The sequence below is a fragment of the Poecilia reticulata genome, linkage group LG20 (assembly GCF_000633615.1).
Source record: "Poecilia reticulata strain Guanapo linkage group LG20, Guppy_female_1.0+MT, whole genome shotgun sequence".
NCBI classification, from domain to species: Eukaryota; Metazoa; Chordata; class Actinopteri; order Cyprinodontiformes; family Poeciliidae; genus Poecilia; species Poecilia reticulata.
The window spans coordinates 12773176-12783996 of NC_024350.1; positions in this window are offsets into that span (position 1 = coordinate 12773176).

Sequence of the window (10821 nt, forward strand, 5' to 3'; positions counted from 1 at the left end):
GGTTTCTCCATTTCCAACGGCGTAAATTGACCTGACCTGAACATGTGTTCTTCAGAAGCACAGGGTCTATACATTTAATTAGACCTTTAAATAAGGCGGTTCTCAGGAGAATTGTGAATATTTGTGTATTTACAAGACAAAGTTTTTTAACACTGAGTTCAGGGGAAGGGGAAGTCTTTATTGCTCCTTAGACTTCTAGCATCCAAGGTGATTTATTAGTCTGCATGCATGACCTATGCTGGTCTTGGCAAATAGTTGTGAAATTCAGAAATCATTGGACAAAACCAGACTAATCAGTGGTTGTGAGAAAACATCTGTTTCCCTCCTACACAGGAACACAATGCCAGAAAATAAATGTTCCTTATAAGTCCCTTTGTGATTAATAAACTATGTTTTTAATTGATGGATCTGATGGATCATCGCAATTTAAAAATAAAATAATAAAAAAAAAAAAACAGAATCAAACATGAGTTTGATTGCTTGTCTTCAAGAGTTTAAATTAAAGTTTTGGTGTGTTCATCCATGTAAAAGAAGAATAATATTGTTCCTATTTCCTTCTAATGTTTGTCTTTATCCTGCAAAAAAAGGGGGAAAAAAAGCTTTTGGAGTTGCATAAGGATCCCAGGTGTACTGAGCTTTTAGAGATGCAACCGCTCATCTCATCAATCAGAGAGATGGGTGGCTGACTCGGCACATAGGTGCAAAACTACATATGTGTGACCCGGGGCAAAGAGATTGCACAAGACTGCACCTAAGAACTCTCTCTGTCTTTCTCTTTCTCTCACACACAGATGATTCTTCTTGAATTAGCCGCCTGAGTCGCTCCTTCGCTTTCTTCCGCAGCCATACCTCAGCTGCAGCTTCTTCTTCTTTTTTTCTGCTGGAGAGTCAAAGCTGGAGCCAGTCTGTGTGGTCATGAAGTTGTTCATGGGGTTACGGATTCTGCCCAGAGGGGCAGGAGGTGAACGAAGGGTGAAAAAGCGAGGAACGGGACAGACCTGCTCAGCTACACGAGATGAGCAAAAACCGGCCTGTAGCCGTAGTGGGGGGGGGGACATTCGCAGTCGCAGCGGTGCGAAGCGTTTTGCGCTGCCTACGTGAACCGAGGTTTCTTCAGTGTTCTCTCTCTCACTATCGCAACGTTGTAACCCGCGTCTCTGCAACCCCCCCAAAAAAAACCAATCCTCATCCTGCTATTCAAATGTTCTGCAAATTAGCCCTACATTTACATCCCCCCTGCCCGCTCCATCCGCCCCACAGGTCACGCCACTTAACTTTAGCCAGCACCCCTGCTGTAATAGGTTCTGATAGGAAGGCTCCAGGGAAGTTGACTTCTCACTGAGAAGTGATACTAAAAGTAATTGCAGCTGAAACCCAGTGACAGGGGAGTTGTGCTTTGGAAAAGATGTGGGGGGAAAAAAAATGGAGAGCACAACACAGGGAGGATGGCATTTGAAATCAGCGTAGAGGATGGCAGCGTGGCGGGGTGAAGGGGAGGGAGGGAAGAAGCTCGGTGCCCTCGGCCTTTTCCTGTAATTTGACCTCCATGGGAAAAATACCAGCACCAGCGTTCCCAATTTGCATATTTCTTCTGCTCATCTGCATACGTCGCCATCTTTCTTTATCGCAACAGCTTGGTTTTAATTTGAGGTGACAAATTTAGACCTGGAATTAATGCGAAGTCCTCTCTCCTCGTAACGCATCTCATTTCCTCAATGATTAAAAACATTTCATAGGACATAAACAAGGTTTCATATCATTAACTTTGAATATGAGTGGTTACCCTTAATGACCACCCGCCCCCCAACCCTCCACCTTCCGTTTATTATTCCTGCGTGCAAACCAGCTAGTTATTTATAATGAGCACATGGATGCGGTGCAGGGAGGAATGACCTGGCGCCGTGCTCCCGCCATAAAAACAAAAGATTTGATTCCAAACAGAGAGGATAAGACCATCTGCGGATGATTTAGGGCCACGCTGCAGTTCCAGTAATCTAAACGTAAACCTCTCTCCCTCCAGAATCACCGGTTTCTCTCGGAGCAGGGATTAATTCAAGATGCAAAAGTTATTTCTTAGAGACTCCTCAGTTTCCACTTTACCAATCAGTCTAATCATCAGTAATTGCCTGACCTCCTTCCTATCTTTACACCTCAGGTTTTTATTTATTGCAATGCATGCTGAAACACAGCCTCCGTCTTACCTGACAGGTAGATTTAAACGAAAGCTGCTTTTTTTTTTTTTTTTTCTTCTTAACCCTTCAGACGCTTCTTTGCAGAACTTTTACTGTTTGTGTGGCAAAAAGTTTGACCAGGCTGTGTATTCTGGATGTGAATTTGAACTACTCATTCAATAAGACGTGGACATTCATTTTCTTTTGAAAATTTGGGTGGGGGGAGTCAACAAATCTCACTGTTACTCCTTTTAATCATATAGAAATTCTGAGATAAGAAGGAATTCAGGGAAAAGCTGTTCAGTTTGCAGTTCAGCTTTATGGTAACTGACTGACTTTTAAGGTGTTTCTTTTAAGTTGAAGGGTTAAAAAATAACCTCAAGCTTCCACCTTGAATCGATTTTATTTTCACATGGACATTAAAAACAATAAAACAACGGCATCGCCAAGAAAGTTATGTTCTTTATGTTAAATATAGTACATATCAAATCAATGTGAAGCTTTTAGGCAAAAATTCCCTTTGTATATGATTCATTATGATAAAAACTTTAATTTCCAAATGCCTTAAGTTAGCTATTTCAGCAAAATGTGTTATTGTCAAGGAAAATTATGTCAATAATCAGACCTTTGTCTTCGTCTTAGATTTCTAAATGATTAAAACACAGAGTCTCATGTTGTTCTTAAGTCCTGATATGATCTGAGATATTGGCTCAGGGCCCAGATATAAACTTTTTTTTTTCTGTGATTTTTTTTTTCTCAGCAGCATCCCCAGTGAGCTGTGTGAACCAAGAAGAGATCACAACTTCAATGGAAATAGCTTCTGCTCATTATCTCTGTATCATGCGATCTTCTTTGTACCTTTCGCTCGTATCATATGACTCAGACATCGCCATCATCTTGGAACGGTTCCACTAAAAACAACTGGCTATTACATTTTACAGTGTTGAAAGCAAAGTGCTAAGTCTAAGAAGCAAAAAATTACTTTTTTCCAAGAGGTTCATTCTCACACAGTAAATCAGGATGAAATATGTTGCGAGTCGGACAGCAGCAAATCACATAAAAACAGAGCGTAAACACGCTAGTGTTAGTGTAGCACTTAAGCAAAACACCAGATGAAAACACCACTGGATTTAGCTCTATAAACAAATAGTAAATCTATAAGAATAAAACCTCAGACAGACAAAATATCTGTCATTTTCAGTATAACCGACAAAAGAGATTATAGTGTCATAGACATCATCTGTGTGTCAAAAATAACACACTACATATGTACAACAATTAATTCAATTAAATTCCAGACTGGAACTATTGGCAAATTGTAAGACATCCATCATCCATCTCATGCAACTCCCCTGAAACTGCAAGTGACCATTGCTTTCACTGGATGTGCAGTGCAGAACCGTATGGCCCTTTAGTCATGACTACATACAGCAGTTTTACACATTATCTGAATGGGAGAACAGCCATCAAACTGTATCTTTTCATGATATTCATGGACCAAGCATACACATACAGTATATTATAAGCTATTTTGTCTGTGCATGTTAACAAGGTGCCTTCGCCGATGAATGCTTATATAGTTGACTTAGGGCAATCACATACACACATACCGCATGTATGACACTCAAGAAAAATGATTGTGGCTTATAACCTAGAAGATGAGTGAATAGGGAGGAGAAGGCAAATGTCAACTGATCTGGAAATTTTCGTGAAACCACTTGCATTTTCAGCTGGATTTCACAACACTGGTATTTCCATTAACGCTGGAAACATCTTTAACCCACATGTTACGTTTTGTGTTTCCTGAAATGTAAGAAAAACCATCCAGAGGAAAAAGGGAAGGAAGAGAAGAAAAATGGTGACTTGTGAGGAATGTAATCAAATGTCAAATGTGTTGGTTAAACACAAATGTTCCACCAGAGTTGCTGGATCAGGCCAGGGGTGAAGTGAGAATACAGACTCTACTATTATTATTATTTTTTTTTTTTTGAGAAATGGACTCGCTTATTTTCGACATCCGCTCAGTTTTGCTTTGGGTCATGGATGGTCTGGAAGCCTGTAGCAGCAGACAGTGCTTGTATAGTTGTATTAATATACATCACTGTGTTACAGTTATTATAACATTAACATTAAAACTTCATCTTGTCATCTTAAAAAATAGAATACAATTTCCAGTTTCCTTAATATTACAAATTGTTGTGCCCAATTCGTAATATTGCTTGGGTAGAGTTTCAATCACCAGTTGGCCATCATACCACTCATACCTAGCCCACTGAAGTTTTAAAGGAGTGAGAGCGATGAGGGGCATTGCTTTGATTTCCACATCACGATTGTCCATTTTGTTGACTGGATATATTTCCAACAAGACCGGCAGCAAGGAAAAAGTGTAGAAGCTTTAGCCACTAGATAGGCAGCCTGAAGCAACAGGTGGGGCAGGGCAAATCACCAGCAAAGAAACCTGGTACATTTGAGAAGTAATAGGGAAAGGAAAGAGCAAGAAAAGCACATTTACAACAGAGCAACGTTGTATTGCTACACGAGTAGCAATACACCGCTAACCTAAATGTAATTTCTTCGCTACAACTAACCTAAAGTGTTTTTATTAGGTATAGCTGGCAGGCGCATTAGCTTCCTCCTCAGTGGAATAAAATGCCAATAAACTTAGTAGCTTGAAAATAACAAGCAAGTCTTTCTAGCCACAGAATGTTGTTGTGAGCTAAGCTAACCGTCACTGACCGAAGTCAAAGCAGTATGAGTCACAACAGACCGACTTAGTAACTAAACAGCACAAATCAATATCCTCATTCAAGAATCCCACTTAGGATTTGTTTACACTTTATTGAATAAAACATTATTTTACCGTTTTATTTCCTTTTTACTTACCGACGTCCTGCTGTGGCGCTCGCTTCAATTGACCTTTTTTATGAGGAAAATTCCAGAGTTCTAGACGTCACGTGATTGGTCGATGGTGCAACACATATCCTGTGTGTCCAGTTGTTTAAAAAGAGCAACGCACAAAGTGTAGAAAACAATACAAGATGTCAACACAGAAAATGTGTTAAAGTGCAACACATTTGTTATGTGAAAAATCCATATAAAGTTTGGTCAGTGGAGCCTAGAAGGTTGGGATTCGGGCTCCTCCTGTGCTATGTGAGACAAAAAGTTATTCTCGCACCTTGGGCCATTTTAGAATAAACCATAAAACTAACATGCATGCTTTTTTACTGGGAGAGGATGCTGGAAATATGTGCATGGGGAGGACATTCAAACTTAGACCTCACTGCGACGATTTCATCACTTTGCAGCCCAGCAACTCCACTTTTAGGTAACGTGAAGCAATGCCAAAATCACAGTCAACTAAGAAAGAAGCAAAAGCAAATTCTGTCTCGTTTCAAGGACGAATCTAGAGCTGTGAATCTTCCATTCAGGTTTTGATAGGCCTCGTTCATCCCGAATGCGTGTCAAAACTCTGGAGGGTAGATTAACAGCTTTCAACATTCAGATGTGAGCATTCAGCCTTGACAGGCATGGATAAGCAGAAGACAAACAGATCACTAAAAGGTTAAAGGCAAACTATTTACCAATTTGCTGAGCGCGCTGCTAAAGGATGCTTTTATATTCTCTGGCAGCATCCCATGAAATGAATTACAGGCTGGTTGTGCAGCACAATACCCAGTGGGCCTTCTTGTTAAAAAAAAGTGGAGGGCCAGAGGGGGCCTAAAATCAGCTCCTTCGACATCAGTTGAATCTCTGCAGAAGATTACAGCCGCAAAGAAGAAGAAGAAGAAAAAAAAAGAACTTATCAGCTGAATTGATGAACTTTGATCAGGTTCAAATGTCATAGTAAGAATGCGCTCTCCTGAAAAAAAGTCCTGTTTGAAGGTGACCCGGAGGGACAGCTGCTGATTTGTGCGTTTGTGCCCCGTGTCTTTCTGTGCGGTGTTAACATTTGATCTCCATAAGAAACCCAAAAAAACACTCCTAGTCATGGCTAAATTTAACAGCACATGACACACAGCTGATCACTGGCTTCTTTGAAAAGAACCCCACAAAACGAGGGTGGCATGAAATCGACATTTGGGCAGGAAAGCACAAAGTCATCTCTGTATCTCCTGATCCTCCAGTGCTGCTGAGGTTAAAACACACACACAGACTCAGACACACATTGCTCTATCTATCCATCTTAAATGCGCCTGAGCATTTCACAAACTTTGACCCATCGGAAACCACCAGTGTTTGAAGTGAGATCCTGAGGATACAAACTCACTGTCTCACACACGTACACAAGGTGTGCGCCCCAGGGGTCCGGGGAGGGGGGCGGGCAGGGGGAGACGAAGGTAGGAGAGATAGCCCACAATGAAAGATGCCGTTGAGGAAAACGGGGGATGTGAGGCGCTGATAGAGTGCCGATAGTCTCAACAATAGACCCCAGTGTGCGGCGTTTAGCTTCGGGACGGGCAACACGCCCCCAAACAGAGGCGGAAACGAACGGAATCGCACAAATAAATATATGTACAATTTGAGTTTTCTTTTTTTTTTTTCTTTTTTTTTCTGTAAAACACACACACACACGCACGCATACTACGGCTATTGTGTGGTCTAACTGAGACATATGCATACACAGAGATACGCACAAACACGATCAGGTCATACCCAGAGGGAGGGAAACTTTGCCTTCTTTACAGCACTGGTGGACTCCCCTTGTGACTTTCACAGCTGTCATACTCCTCTTTACAGCTTTCATTCATCCCCTAACCTAAGGGACAGGAGCATGTGATGATGCCTGACCACAAACACACACAAATATTCTCACAAACACACTTATCAATGTGCACGCAAGCACAAAATTACAGTTAATCGCACAATCAACAACACAAAAAAAAAAAAAGCTCATTTTGGCCAAGCATCGGCGTATCGGTTTGTCCTAATGATGTTTCACACTCTGATCTGCATCACTAATGATTCGGACCAAGACTCGTCAAACACCAGAAAATGTGCAAAACTTTCTCTGCCTGCTGCAATCTGGAAATTAGCTCAGCTTCGTCTGAGCAAAACACTTGTGTTGCCTGACATTTTTCATTTTTTTTATGCTTTTATAAATAAAGGCACGTCAACGAAGAAAGAGCCCCTTCAAATGCTTTAAACCATCGCTTTATTCAGACACAAAAATATGATAATGTCCCCTCTCCACAAGGCTATTCTTCGGAAAAACTTCCCCTCTCCTGCCAGACTGACACCGCCTTCTTCGCCGTTTCAGCTGGCAAGTGTAACACACACGAAACACAGAAATGAAAACGTCCCCTCCATCCGCAGCGTCTCTATAAAGCAGATGAGCGTCTTTTTTTCTTCTTCTTCTTCTTCTTCTTTCATCGCCGTAGCCAGAAGTGCCACGCACCCCCGCCAGTTGGCTTTTGTGCTTTTTTTAAGTGACACAGTGTGATAGACCCTGCCCGCAAACCCTCCATTACAATCATATTGGTATCCCTCTCAACTTTGTTCCTGTGGGCGACGGCGCTGTCAAGACTGGCTGAAGTTTAGTCAAAGACATTAAGAGAGCACCTCCAGGGACAAACATCGGCACAGAGAGAGGAGAGAAGAAGAGATGGGAGACGAAGGCGATTCAGGACCGTGTTAGATTCTTAATCCATACCTTTTATCTTGTTCAAAGGTGACCGGAGCAGGCAGCTCCTCTCCCTCCTATCAACATGTTATTGTTTGTCATCAAGAAAAAGGTTTCTATAAATCTTTGTGGAAGAGGGATTTATAAGCCTTAAAAGCTTTGTCGCCCTTTTTGAGGTCCAGTGACTTATTTGCAATTTTATTTGGGAGAACACACACAGTACCACATGACATAGGAACATTGAGTCCATGCTTGGTATAGCTACCTTCCTTTTGGCTACAGCAGCAGATGATTTGAGGCATGTCTGTCCCAGCTCCACGCATTTAGAGAGGGAAGTGTTGGAACCTTTTCCTCTGTGAAATACCTCAAAGTTAGTCAAATTGGATGGGATGTGAACAACAGTTTTCAGGTCTTGCTACGAGTTCTTCATTGGATTTAGGTTGCTAGCGTAATTTGTGGATATGCTTATATCTAAAACACATGTGTCAAACCCAAGGCCCGGAGCCCAAATCTGGCCCGCCGTAGCTTTTTATGTGGCAAATAGATTCCAAATTACATCAGTAAGTTCTTGCAGTTTTTCACAAATCTCCAAAATTCACACACAATCAGCAAATCTCAACATTATATTTTCTGATTTTACTGAAAATCTTCTCAAAATTGGTCAAAAACATTACCTTACTTGATGCCAAGTTATAGTCTGTACCTGATACGGAAATTAATAAAAAGTCACATTTAGCATCACACATTAGCGCAAATATCATAAAAATTCCTTACAAACATTTCTAAATTTGGCAATTTTGTGGTACAGAGGAGGAAGTATCAGCTACTTATTCAGATACTTATTGATATTTTAACAATATAAGTGGTTTTATGAATGTATTCTGACACAACCGGCCCTTTATGCACATTCAGGGTTTTGATATGGCCCAAAATGTAAAAGAGTTTGACACTCCTGACCTAAACCAGACCAAATGGTGATGCAGCTCTATGTTTACGGTGATTGACATGCTGGAAACTGAGTCTCTGTATCAGTTGTATCATCACGCAGTTTGTGGAGCAGTTTGATGGATCTGCTGAGGTAAATTTTACGTTTTTTAAAATGTATTTATTGATCAAAAACCAACATTAAAACTTCAATTTGTTCCTTTTGAAAAACTTTACAAGCTTGATGAAGTTCTGCCCACACCAGACCAGACCAGACCAGACCACGCTCACAGCCACACGCCGACACTGGAGAGTGACAACTTCTCCCTGAAGGTTGGTGGGGTGAGACGGAGGCTTCCATTTCTCACTGTTGGTGGTCATCAGCACTAAACTCCTGTCAGCTTCCATCTAACACCCTAAAACACACACTGTGCTGTCTTAAGGCAGAACACACTCACCGACGTGTTGCTACGCTCACCAGGAGACTTTGCTGCTGGTGGCTCTCCATACCTCTCTGCTATTGTCCTTGTAGGCTCATACACAGACGAACCGCTGTGGCTGTTAACGTGTCAGCATTGCAGAAAAAAAGATTCCAACCATGAAGCTGCTAAAATGTTCAGACTCTTGAAAACTTGCCATATTCTGTCACTTTACAAGAAACTTTCATGTATTTTATCCGGGTTTTTTTTGTTTGTTTGTCATAAAAGAAAAAATATATATACTTTTGAAGTGGAATGGTATGGAATATGTGGTTCATTTTAAACAATTATCAAAAATTGAAATCTGAAAATTGTGGCATACATATATATTTAGCCACTTTTATACCCTTAAGAAAAAACCATTGCAGTCGATGGCTTTCAATCGCCTTACAAGTAGATAGAGTCCACCTGTGTGCAATGCAATCTCAGTATAAATGCAGCTGTTATGTGAAGGAAGGTCTCAGAGTTTTTCTTTGTTAGAGATTAGTGACCAAACAGCAACATGAAGACCAAGGAACGCTGCCAACAGGTCAGGTATGAAGTTAAGGAGAAGTTTAACGCTGAGTTAGGTCAGGTTGTAATCTAACTGCATAAAAAACTTTTACTAAAGAAAGTTCTATGTAGGAGGCAGAAGAAGTGTTTGGAAGATGGATCATCCATCCATCCATCCATCCATCAATCAGTCTGTTCATCCATCCATATTTGTTTATTCCTTATTAGGGTTCGGTGACTATCTCCATTGGTTACTGGGTGAAAAGCTAACCTCCGAACAGATTGCCACTCCATCCAGTGCTAGCATAATAACAAACAGCCTTGTACTCAATCATACCTAAGGGCAGTTGAGGGAGATTTTAAGGAGAAACTGGATTACCAGGTGGGACAGTGCAGAGGTCTTCACCAAGGATGCAGCATTGTTTTATGGGAATGCTTTTCTTCAGCGAAATACAGGCTGGTCCTACAAAAAAGAAAAAGAAACATTTAGAAGTTGAGGAAGACAAGACTGGGACAATGAGTTGTCGGTTTGCATTGAGCCGTCTCAACCGAATTTTGTGGTTGCAGCATAACAAAACGAGAAAAGACTTAAGATGTGTGAAAACCTTCCCTTTTTTTTGTTGTTGTGTACTTATTTGTTGCACTTGTGCCATTTGGTTTGTACCCAGTAGGCCAAAAATGAGTCAGACGTTTTGTTTTGCCTTAAAAAATCGGGAGTCTAATCCTCCCAGCCTGTCAACCAGGTGCTCTTATTTTCCTAAAACATTCAACAGTTGTCTCAAGTCTCACTTCTCGAACAAGTTGTCTTAATAAACCTCCCATATGACGTTAAGTTTTCACCGAGGAAACATTTACTGTTTTCTTTAGGCGTCACCTTCGATTGGGCGGCTGACGTCCGCAGCTGTCTTAACAACTGGGACAAGAAGCGACGAGGGGAAAATAAAAAGTCTTGGTGGAAATGCTTTTCCCCTCCAACATGGTACATCTCTCCCAGGTGACTGCTTAGCACTGGCAGTAATTGAAATCTCGCCCCTGGCGCCTTGTATATGAGGCTGCACGAGTGTGTGTAAATTCAGGATCGGGCGTGTGTGTGAATTTCTCTCAAACCATGTGTGCATGCACACACACATATATA